The sequence below is a fragment of the Globicephala melas genome, chromosome X, assembly GCF_963455315.2.
Source record: "Globicephala melas chromosome X, mGloMel1.2, whole genome shotgun sequence".
NCBI lineage: Eukaryota > Metazoa > Chordata > Mammalia > Artiodactyla > Delphinidae > Globicephala > Globicephala melas.
Genome location: NC_083335.1, coordinates 36,138,294 through 36,151,014, shown reverse-complemented (window position 1 = coordinate 36,151,014; position 12,721 = coordinate 36,138,294).

Below are 12,721 nucleotides of genomic sequence, written 5' to 3'. Positions count from 1 at the left end.
TTCTTTCTCTTTTTTGTAACAATTTTATTGAGATATAATTCATATACAATACATTCATTCACACATCCTTTCTTAAATCTTACCCTCCCTCTTTTCCAATAGCACTATTTATGTTTCATTATGGTATTCATTGCTCACTCTAACAGCTTCTCCTTTTGACTGTTTCAGAGAAATTGTGGTGAGAGTTTCTAATAAAAATATACAAGATTATTTTGAGTGGCCAGGTGGATCCTCAGGTTCCTCAGCTGTGTAAAGCATGGTGGGGCTTCATGTCCTACTTTCTGTGAGCCTATTCTTGCTACTAGACTTTAGGCATACAGTGTCATGGGCTTTAGTGGCCTGTCCCAGAGCCTTATGGCTTATTTATAATATGATGTTTTTAGGGAAATCATTCCAGGTTGAAAAAAAAATCCCTTAGGGTTTCTAGTTGGTAGCCTAAGTTAGGATGGAAGAGTCAATAAGTTCTCCAAGAGTTGAACCTACAGGAATAGGAAGGACTGGGATTCCAGGACAGAGTATTCGACTTGCTGGAAATACCCTGACAGACTGTCTCATCTATTATTGAGTCCAAAGGATCAAGGACACTGCCATTTCTGTCTTTTGTACTTGGAAGAGAGAATTTAACCAATGCTCAGTTGAGACAGACAGTGAGTCCATGTGGAATTCACCAGCAGTAGCAACTATCAGAAGGATATAGAATGGGAAACAAATGCAGGTTGTTTCTATAATTTTTTAGCTAGATATTTAGCTCATGATATAGACAGTCTCTAAGGCATACTGATATAGATGAGACTATAGATGTTCTGCTTGCTCAGAAATGAGCAAAGAGGACATGGGGAGGAGGATCTAAACCAGGGAAATAGAACGGTTCATAGCAAGTCCATCCCTCATGACTAGAAGGAAAATGAGAGGGAACCCCTCCCCAAATTACAAAACCCAGTACATAGAAGACTAGGATCTCTGTCTTCAGTTGCCAAGAACTGCATGTTACTTTTACCTAATTTTATGGCTGTAATTTTAAGCTGTAAATCCTTTCAGAAGTTGTTTTTAATTTTGCTTGCACGGTAAGAAAGACAAACTAACTTGTCACATATGCCTGCATTTCTAAAATTAGGAGAAACAGCCCTAATCCCTTCTCATATGCAGAAAATAGAAACTAGTCGAGTAGTCTACTTGGTTGTGGGAACAGACTTTCAAAAAGAAACATGCCAAAAAATAAAAATAAAAATAAAAGCATGATATGTCGTAAGCAAAGTTAAACTCCAATTCAAACTTTTTGGCCTTAGCCAAAGCCCACAAGCAAAGGAGTGGGCCAGTATTTCTGTCTCTGATTCTGTTTCATGGCTTTGAAACTCATCTGCTTTTTGTTTCCAGGCAAAGTGACATGCAAAACTCATTTCAGAAAGCCCATCTATAGCAAGGCCTCAACTACACCTCTGGTAAGTCCTTTGCAATATACAACCTACCAAAGCTCACTGAGAAGAAACAGATAATCTGAATAGTCCTATATTGATGTTAAACATTGAATTTGTAGTTAACCCCTCCCCACAAAGAAAATTCCTAGGCCAGATAGCCTCCCTTGTGACTTCTACCAAAGCTTTAAGGAATAAATACCATTCCTATGCAAACTCTGCCAGAAAATTGAAGATGAGGGACTACCTCCTACCTCATCCTATGAATCAAGTATTACCATTACAGACTAATATCTTTTGGGAATATAGACACAAAAATTCTTAACAAAAATTTAGGAAATTGAATCCAATAGTATGTAAAAATAATGGTACATTATGACCAAGTACAGTTTATCCTAGGAATGGTAGGGTGGTTTAACATTCAAAAGTCAATCGATATAATTCATCATATTAGTAGACCAAAAGGGAAAAATATGATTATCTCAATAGATGCAGAAATATAATTTGACAAAACTCAACATCTATTCCTGATAAAAACCCAAAGCAAACTAGAAATGGAAGGGAATTTCTTCAGTCTGCTAAAGAGCATCTATGAACAAGCCTATAGGTAACATTATACCTAATGGTGAAAGCCTGAATGCTTTCTCCACTAAGATTGGGAGCAATGCAAATATGTCCACATTTACACTTCTGTTCAATATTGTGCTGGAGGTTCTAGCCAGTTTGATAAAGCATGGGTGAAAAAGGCACCCAGATTTGAAAGGAAGAAGTAAAACTGTCTTTATTCACAGATGACAATGTAAAAATACTACGATATCTACGAAAGAAGCAACTAGAACTAAGTGAGTTTAGTAATGTTTAATGACACAAGTTCAATATACAAACATCAATTGTATATATGTTAACAGCAAACAACTGAAAATTGCAATTAAAATATAATTATAATAGCATCTAATATATGAGACATTTAGGAATAAACCTGACAAAATATTGGCTAAACCTGTACACTGAAAAGTTAATTGAAGAGAAAATTAAAGAAGACCTAAGTAAATGGAAAGCCATTGTTAAGAAATCGATTTCTACCCAATTGGTCATCATAGATTCAATGTCATTTTAAAATGCATACAGAACTACAGAGGACCTAGAATATCCAAAACAACTTTGAAACAGAAAAACAAAACTTTAAGACTTCCAGGACTTGACTTTTGAAAGTATTATTATGAAGCTACAGCAATCAATACAGTGTGTTATTGGGACCAATGAAACAAAATAGAGAGTCCAGAAATAGACCCACACATATATGGCCGATTAATTTTCAACAAAATGGCAAAGGCAATTCAGTAAATAAAGGATAGATTTTAACGAATGGTACTGCGACAACTGGATATCCTATGCAAAAGAAAAGAAAGAAAGGAAGAAAGAAAGAAAGAGAGAGAGAGAAAGAAAGAAAGAAAGAAAGAAAGAAAGGAAGGAAGAAAGAAAGAAAGAAGAAAGGAAAGGACCTTGATCCGTACCTCACACCATATACAAACATTAACTTAAAATGGATTGCAGATCTAAATTTAAGCCCAAACTTTAAAATTTTCAGTAGAAACATAGGAGAAAATCTTTATGACAAAGATTTTAGGTTAGGCAAAGACTTCTTAGATACAACACCAAAAGCTTGATGTAAAGAAGAAAAAATTGAGAAATTGGACTTCATCCAAATTAAAAACTTCTACTGTTTGAAAGATATTCTTAAGAGAATGTAAAGACAAGCTCCAGACTGAGAGGAAATATTTGTAAATCACGTATCTCCTAAGGGACTATAATAGAGTCAGCACCATAAATGAATATAAAAAATAAATATGCTAAGTAAAAGAAGCCAGTAAGAAAGCATTTATATTCTTTATTTCCATTTACATAGAATTCTGGAAAATGAAAATTAATTTATAGTGACAGAAAGCAGATTCGTTATTGTCCAGGGACAGGGGGTGATGCAAAAGTGTGAGGGGAGGGATTACAAAGGGGCATGAGGAAATGTTTGGGGATGATGAATGTGTTCATTATCTTGACTGTGGGGTATGTTTTTACGGTTGTATACATATGTCTAAACTTAAAATGTACACTTTAAATATATGCAGTTTACTGTATGTCAATTATACCTCAGTAAAGCTGTTAAAAATACTATTAGGGTAGTCAAAAGGACTCAGAAGCCAATCTGAATACACTTCCACTGGCCAAGTAAGTGATGATTTGTATATCAATAATGATAACTGCAGTGAATGAAATGCTTAAAATATTTAAAACTCCATGAGTTCATAATGGTACTCTCCTCCAGACACCCAAACAAAAACCCCTCACTAGTCACCTTGGGAGGATGCTAGAGAATTAAGTATTTTTTAAATTGGTAGAAAAATAAATGGGGGGGAGTGGTGGTGGAACCAAGCATTTATCCTGCCTTTACTAAATGAACTATAACTCAGGGTAACCATAAGAATTAGTGAAGGAATGTTTCCCCTAAAATAAAAGATGGAATTACAGAATCAACATTTGCAAGCCCCTATGAGGTAAAGGATTGAGGCAATGCATATCAACAACTGCTGACATCCCAGAGAAACAAGCATATATTGCAGACATTTTACACCTCCTGATGGGAAGGATAAAATACGACCTGATGAAATATGATGAAACAGTCTTGGAGAGAGAGGAAGGGAGGGGGAGAAAGAGACAAAGAGGGAAGACAGAGATAGAGATAGAGGTAGAGATGAGAGAGAGGGAGGGAGGGAGAGAGAGAAAGAATCTGATCAAGTGTCTAGATCTAACTACCAATGCTTTACAATAACGCAAGAGCAAATGCAGGAAACGGCAACCAACAAATCAAAACCGTGGGCAACTGTTACAGGAAAAGGTGACTTAAGAGACTTACTACCTAATCATAATGTAGGGGCTTTATTTGGACACTCAAGTGTAAGGAAGCAAAACAATGAGAAAATATGAACACTGACTGGCTATTTGATTATATTATGGAATTATTGTTCATTTTGTCTTTGGTATGATAATGGGATTTTGGATGTTTTCGTGACTTATTTTTAAGAAATACATAATGAAATACAGATGAAGTCAAATGATCTCTGGAATTTGTTTCAATCTAATTGAGAGTGAGAAGTGGGGATAGATGAAACAGGAGTGTCTGAATTGGTCAATCTGAAGCTGAGCACTTGGTACATGGGAGGAGTTTCACTGTACTATTCTATTTTGTATATGTTTGAAGTTTTCGATAAGAAAGGATTTTAGGAAAGGAATTTAGGTTTCCGAACTGGTGAATGGACGGATGAAGGTGAATGATGAGATGTGGGAGATGGAGGAGTCAAAGGTGACTCCTTCAGCTTGAGCAACAGGGAGGATGGTGGTGCTATTTGCTGAGATGGGGAAGCATGGAATAGGACCAATATGTGTGTGTGTGTAGAGAATGAGTTCTGTTTTGGACACACTGAATTTAAGGAAACTGTGAAAGCCAGGGTGACATATCTAAGTAGTCAGCTATATATGTACTTAGAGCTTGGAAAGATTTGGGCTGAAAGATATAATTGTGCAGGAATGACATTGTGCGTGGTGAGAAGAGGTCCTTGGGAAAAGGCCTGAGGAACACTCACATTAAAGATCTGAGCAGAGAAAGTCGGGTCTAAAATTGTATGGATACAAAGCGGAATGGGACAAAGCCTGCCTTTGGGGAGCTCGCACTTTAGCCAGTGAGACACATTCACTTAAGTTCTATAAGACTGGTACTGGCTCAGATACTGGGGAGAAGACAAACTTTTGAAAATATTCACATGCTACCTTGCATGGTTCTCCAAGTATTTTATGGACATTCATTAGTCTTCTCTCCCCCAAGGCTGTAAATGACTCCAGTGCAGGGAGTGAGAGAAGAGCTTGCGTTTTGGGGCATAAGTGGAATTCAGCACATTTTAAGGACATAGGTCTTCCCTAAAATACCAGGCCAGCCTTTCTGATGGGTGTTACGTGCAAGTTAGGCACTGATAGAGCCTGAAAACTGAAGAGGCAGTCCTGAAAACCAGGAGGTGGGAGCCGGGGGACAGCTTACTGTCCCAGCCTATAGATGCACTGTCTAGTTTGGCTCAAATCAAGTTGTCAGAGAGACAAATGCGCTGCCCAGGAGCATCCATGTGCCTGGTTTTCACTGCACAGTGACATCAAGCAACTTCTCCATACCTAACCTGGGCTCCAGAGATTAGGACAATATTAGGGAAAAGCTCTGGCAACACTGAGGCTTCTTAGATCGTCACCACTTTGTCATTATACACCATGTAGAAAGCCAAGATTCAATACATGTTTACTGAATTAATAAATTCAATCAATAGATTTAAACAATAGCCTGAAGAGAGAAGCAGAATCTATTTTTGCCTGGTGGCAAGCTTTCTCCTTCAGAATTAAGTATATTGTCCATTTACAGACAAAGTCTGAGTGCCATGAGCATTAATTAGCAGGTGTAAAGGGCAGCAGGAAATACACCTGTGTACTCTTCTTGTGGCTTTATTTTCCTACCTTGTCCTACCTTTGTCAATGTGCTTTGCCATATTTTGCCACATTGTACAAATCTCTTTGTACAGAGATCTCTTCTTTATCTTCCCAGAGCCTAGTACTGGGCCTGGTATGTTAGTAGGTGGCTGTATTAGTTAAGGTTCTCCAGAGAAACAGAACTATGAGGATGTGTGTGTGTTTACTGTATGTATGCATGCATGTATGTACATCTCTACATATGTCTGTACATTTTTTTTTTTTTTTTGCGGTACGTGGGCCTCTCACTGCTGTGGCCTCTCCCGTTGCGGAGCACAGGCTCCGGACGCGCAGGCTCAGCGGCCATGGCTCACGGGCCCAGCCTCTCCGCGGCATGTGGGATCTTCCCGGACCGGGGCACGAACCCGTGTCCCCTGCATCGGCAGGCGGACTCTCAACCACTGTGCCACCAGGGAAGCCCTGTCTGTACATATTTAAAGGAATTGGCTCATACAATGGGGACTGGCAAGTCTGAAATATGCAGGGCAGGCTGTCAGGGTGAAAACTCAGGGAAGAGTTGATGTTACAGTCTCAAGTCCAAAGGCAGTCTGGAGGCAGAATTTCTTCTTCCTTAGGAGATCTCAGTCTTTTCCTCTTAAGCCCTTCAACTGATTGGATGAGGCCCACCCACATTATGGAGGGTAGTATGCTTTACTCGAAGTTTATTGATTTAAATGTAATCATGTCTAAAAAATACCTTCATAGCAATATCTAGACTGGTGTTTGAGCAAATATGTGGGCACCATAAGCCTAGCCAAGTTGACACATAAAATTAACCACCACAGTGGTTAATACATGTTTATAAAATAGAACTGAAATCAGTGGACTGCCCACATTTGCATATCTACTTTTGAATATCAAGTAGCAAATGCAGTGGGCACACAGGCATCTGGGAACACAGGTCACTGGTTTATTTCTAACTGGACAAAACAGTTTTTCAATAAAGCCTGTGAAACATGAAATGGGAGTAATTAAGGTACAGATGAAACTTATTTTCAGATTCCCTCCAATCTTTTAATCATTTTTTAACTGAGGAGCCACTACATTATTCATTCATTTAGAGTCAAAAAAGTAACGTGAGCTGGCATTCTTGGAACTGGTTTCTAGTCCCTTCTTTACTATTAACTGGCTTAAGTGAATTTGGGTAACTCACTTTACCTCTCTTGGTTTCTGCTTCACCAACAGCAAAACAAGATCCCAGACATTCTTTAAAGCAAGTGTGGTATAGTAAATTGAAGCCTTCAGAGAGATCTGGGTTCAAATCTTGGTTTATAACACTTACTAGTTCTGGGCAAGTTGCTTCTGAGCTCGTTTCCGCAGCTGCAACGTGGGAATATGGACACTTACCTCACAACAGCGTTGTTACACAGATCGAATAAGACAAACTGAGTGCACAGTGTACAATGGATGTTAATTACTTTCACTGCCCCTTCCCCTTTCAGCACAAATACTATATGATTCTGTTTTGTGTAGGTGGAACATTAATCCCTCTTAGAAAAATACAGCTTCCAGCCAAGAGACTAATCATAAGCAGGAAATTCAAAAGATACATTTGAGATTATAGAGTCTTGAGCTGCTTTTGTTATGGTGTAATTTCATTTCATTTGGAAAGAATCTTTATGATCATTTGATATTCTTTCGAATCTGGCTAAAGTCTCTTGACTCTTTAACTCCCATGGGCCACATCGATGGCTTGGAGGGTGTGGGAAAGCAGGGAAGGGCAATGTCATGGGTATTTCTGCAGCAACAGACAGAGGGTTGAGAACTTGCTGTGTGGCAAGCACTATGCTTGCGTGATCTCATTTACCATTCATAACAAACCAATAAATGTAGGTACTATTAATATCCCCATGTTTACAGATGAGGAAACTGAGGCTCAGAGGGGTGAGGTAACTTGCCCAAGATTGCACAGCTAGGAAACACGGAATTGGAATTTAGTCCCACATCTGTTTGATTCAGAACACATGCTCTTAACTAGTACACTGTCTCTTCTTGGACAGTGTCTTATATAAAAAACACACAGGCTTTTGACATTTTAAAGAAACTTTTTGAGTAGAAAAATTAATATGTATATGTAAGTGTGTATGTATGTGTGTGTGCATATCTGTACATGTGTACACACAATTTACATAGTTAAAAACTGAGGTGTTAAGAAACCAGCATACCTCATTTCTCTGGAGATTAAGATCACTTCCAGAGTTCTACAAGGGGGTGCAGGGGTAAGTGGCAAAGTCAATAAAAGGGCTGTGCCTCTACTTATCTGTGATATTGACTATACATCACATTTAGCGTGAGACTTATAGAGGGTATTCCTAGTAGCTGCCATGTATTTAGTGCTTACTATGTGCCAGGCACTGTGCTAAGTGCTTTGCATGTATATGCCACGTAACCCCCCAAGCAACCATATTCAGCAGATGCGAAGACTGAGGCTCAGAGGTTATATCACTCGCTCGAGACCATACAACTAGTAAATAGCACAGCTAGGATTCAACTCAAACTTCAAAACCTTTGTTTTAAACCACTATGCTAGATTTCCATGAAAAGCATGCCATTTCCTCAATAAATTAAACATAGGTTTATCGTACGACCCAGTAATTCCACTATTTGTTATATACACAAAAGAACTGAAAGCTAGCGCTCAAACAAAAATTTATATACCTGCCTTCATGAAAGCTATATTCATAACAGCCAAAAGGTGTAAACAATCCGAATGTCTATCTACAGATGAATGAATACACGAAATGTGGTATACACACACACACACACATATATACACAATGGAATATTATGCAGCCATAAAAAGGAGAAAACTTCTGATACATACTATAACATGGATGAACCTTAAAAGTATGCTAAGTGAAAGAAGCCAGACACAAAAGGCCACATATTGTGTGGTTCCCCTTATATGAAATATTCAGAGTAGGTCAATCCATAGATACAAAGGGAGATTAGTCATTGCCAGGGGCTGAGGAGAGGGGGGAATGAGGAGGGACTGCTTAATGGGTATGGGGTTCCCACTTGGAATGGTGAAAAAATTCTGGAATAAGATAGTAGTGATGGTTGCACAACATTGTGAATGTACTCATGTCACTGAATTGTAGACTTTAAAATGGTTAAAATGGTAAATTTTATGTGGTGTGTATTTTACCACAATAAAAATCAATCCATCAGTCCATTGGTCCCTGATTTTCCCTGTGTCTAATCGTGGGTTGTGCCCCGTAAAGCATTTAAGTGTCTCTTCTCTGCTGGCCCATCAACACTCCGGGCTCATTTTCCTCTCTTTGCCATAACTCTTTCTGTCCCTTCCTGATTCTTCCTGGGACCTGGAGTCTCCTCCCTCCTCCCTACCAATTCGAATGCGACCCGCCCTTCCATGAAGACTTCCTGATTATTTCTTGTCTTCTGCTTCTAATCAAGAAACCCAGAATGACCCAGGTAAGCCCACTTTATTTTAAAATTAATATGAAAAGTTAACATTGCATGACTGTTCCTAAAACAACACCTTTTGGCTCTTAGGCCTGTGTCCTTTCTATTAACAGCTCACTGTCTCCCATAGCACTTAGAGATGTCACCTGAACTGGCGTATTATTATTTTTTTAATTAATTAATTAATTTTAGGCTGCATTGGGTCTTCGCTGCTGCGCGCGGGCTTTCTCTAGTTGCGGCGAGCGGGGGCTACTCTTCACTGCGGTGTGCAGGCTTCTCATTGTGGTGGCTCCTCTTGTTGCGGAGCACAGGCTCTAGGCACACAGGCTTCAGTAGTTGCAGCATGTAGGCTCAGTAGTTGTGGCTTGTGGACTCTAGAGTGCAGGCTCAGTAGTTGTGGCGCATGGGCTTAGTTGCTCCGCGGCATGTGGGATCTTCCCGGACCAGGGCTTGAACCCGTGTCCCCTGCACTGGCAGGCGGATTCTTAACCACTGCGCCACCAGGGAAGTCCTGGAGTATTATTTTTTATACATACATGTGCATATGTTCTCGGAGGGGTTCCTGTGGGTTAGCCTTATTTCTCTGGTAAGACACTTCTTGATGGTAATACCTGTTTCTTACACGTCTTTGAATCACCCAACATGTGCTGGCTCATGATAGATGCCCAATAAATACTTTTGATGTGTGACCTACAAATTTCCACAATCTGCCTCAAACCCATTAGTGACATGTAAAATAGGACAATAAAATCCATCACTTCATCAGAAAGGAAACATCTGTTTATTCTACTGCGTTTTAGTTTCTAACAAATTAAAATCAGATGAGCTCTCGCTAGCGAAGCAAGGAGCAGACAGACGCTTTTCAAGAAGAGAAAATGTAGTGTACTAGTTAAGAGCATATGTTCTGAATCAAAACAGACATGGGAGTAAATTCCAATTCTGTGTTTACTAGCTGTGTAATCTTGGGTAAGTTACCTTACCCACCCTGAGCCTCAGTTTGCTCATCTGTAAATGTGGGATATTAATAATAGTACCTCCGCTTGTTGTGTGTTGTGAATATATCACTTATATGTGAAATCTAAAAAAATGATAGAAATGAAGTTATTAGCAAACAGAAATAGACTCACAGACAAAGAAAACACACTTATGGTTACCGAAGGGGAAAGGGGAGGAGGAAGGATAAATTAGGAGTTTGGGATTAAAATATACACACTACTGTAGATAACAATCAACAAGGACCTACTGAAGAGCACAGGGAACTTTACTCAATATTCTGTAATAACCTATAATGGAAGAGAATGTAAAAAAAAAGAATATATATATATATATGTATATCAGTCACTTTGCTATACACCTGAAACAGCATTTTAAATAAACTATACTTCAATAAAATTTTTTAGAAAACAAAGTAAAAAAATATAAATGAGATAATGCAAGCATAGTGCCAGGCACATAGCAAGTACTCAATATACATTAGTATTTATGATTATCAATTGCTTTCCCAAAACTCCTTCCTAAGGACACAGTTTATTCATAGACTTAGGGCTCAGGGAAGCATTCAGCCTAGTTGTCTATATGCTAGTTTTCTATCAGTTCAACCATTGGATCCTAAATGGTGGCAGCAGGACCCAAAGATATACATTAGGAAGCGCCAATAATCACATCCAGAAAAATGCAGGCTGATGCTCCGATACTGTAATTATGACCTAATAAGTCCAATTAACTGTGCCAGCCAGATTCCTTTTGGAATAACTGCAGCATTCCTAAGCCTGAGAACAAAAGTGGGACTTGAAAGAAGGGCTAGTTTGCATCCTGGCAGATGAACAAGGGATCTGCTTGTGGCTTACCAGCTGATAATAGAGAAATCAGTGCACGGGAATGAGATGGCATTCCCAGTGTTTAACCACAAGAATAAGCCTTTTAATTCCCTAAGCCCCATGGATCTCTTGGACACATGGGTATTCATCGATTTTCTTCAAACATCTGATTGCCCATGCATGCCAAGACAGTTGCCCATATTTCAGTAGACTGGCTCATGCCTGGGCACAGGGATTTGAGGCTGAAGAGTGAAGTTACATGAGGTGGAAAGAAATAGGGGAGTCAGAACAAGAAATAGCCTTGGGAATCAAAGAGCTGTAATCTTTGTAAAGAATTAGCAATGCACACACACAGCTCTTTCAGACTGGTCTTGTTCAGGAATCCAAACCTCTGACAATATTGCTAGAGGGTATAGAAAGCCATTGAGAAAGATTTCTGTGATTGCAAACCCACTGTTGGTAGACAGTTGGCTGCTCTCGTAATGCATAATCTCCACTTGAATGATTACTTTCCTAAGGTCAGATGAGTTTGTTTCCCCTTTGGGTGCACTGTGTCTAGCTCTTCTGTCATTGGCTTTGGTCCTCAAAAGCCATGGTTAGAAATGAGTTTGCAATATTGTAAGCAAGCTTATAAAAGAGCTTTGTTTCGTCTGGTCCTAGAATTGGTTATATCTTTATTTGTTTTGAAGGTAGGTACTACTCTGATTGAGTTTTGAAAATAACAACAGAAATCTGAACTGAGTTTGGACTATCTATAGCATGTGAAAGGATGAGGGGTGGGCAGGAGAGATAGGATTTTTATGGTCAAGCTAAGCTTCACAAGATTACAGACAGCGACATGGGATACCCTGCTTGACTCATGCACTTTCAAATGGCTGTCTCTGATTTTCCACTCAGAGCCAACTTCCCCTGTGGCCACACACCTGTCCCCTCCATGCCAAAAATGTTGGGGACCAGAATTTTTTCATCACTACCTCTGACTTGGGGAAGTTAGTGGATTCCGGGGAGAAGCTTTCCGGAAAACTAGGAGTGGACTTCAGAGCAACTCAGAGAGCCTGGGGCTAGAACTGTACTTTCTAACTGAATCAGACCCATGGCTTCTGAATCTCACACAGCATTCCTGTGTTTTGTTTTGTTTTGTTTTTAATTTCCAGAAAGAACCCTACAATTAATTGAAAGCCAATATTAAGACATGTAAAATGCCCCCACTCGTATTCTGCTTCATCTTACCCTTGCCCTTTTCATCCCCCTTTCCTTTTCGATCTGCTCTTCTTTTGCCACACCTGCTCCCTCACTGTCTCTTACTCTTTCCAGAGTAATTACTCTCTCAGAATGCTGTTCTCAGCAGCCTAGTCCAGGCCCCATCCTCCAACCTCCAAATGTTCACAGCTACTTGTAATGGGACCCAAATTCTAATCTTCTTCCACATTCTTCCAGATAACCCTCTCCTAACCATAGCTTCCACTAAAAGTGGAGAGGCCTCCCGTCTTGTGGGTGATGGCAATCTGC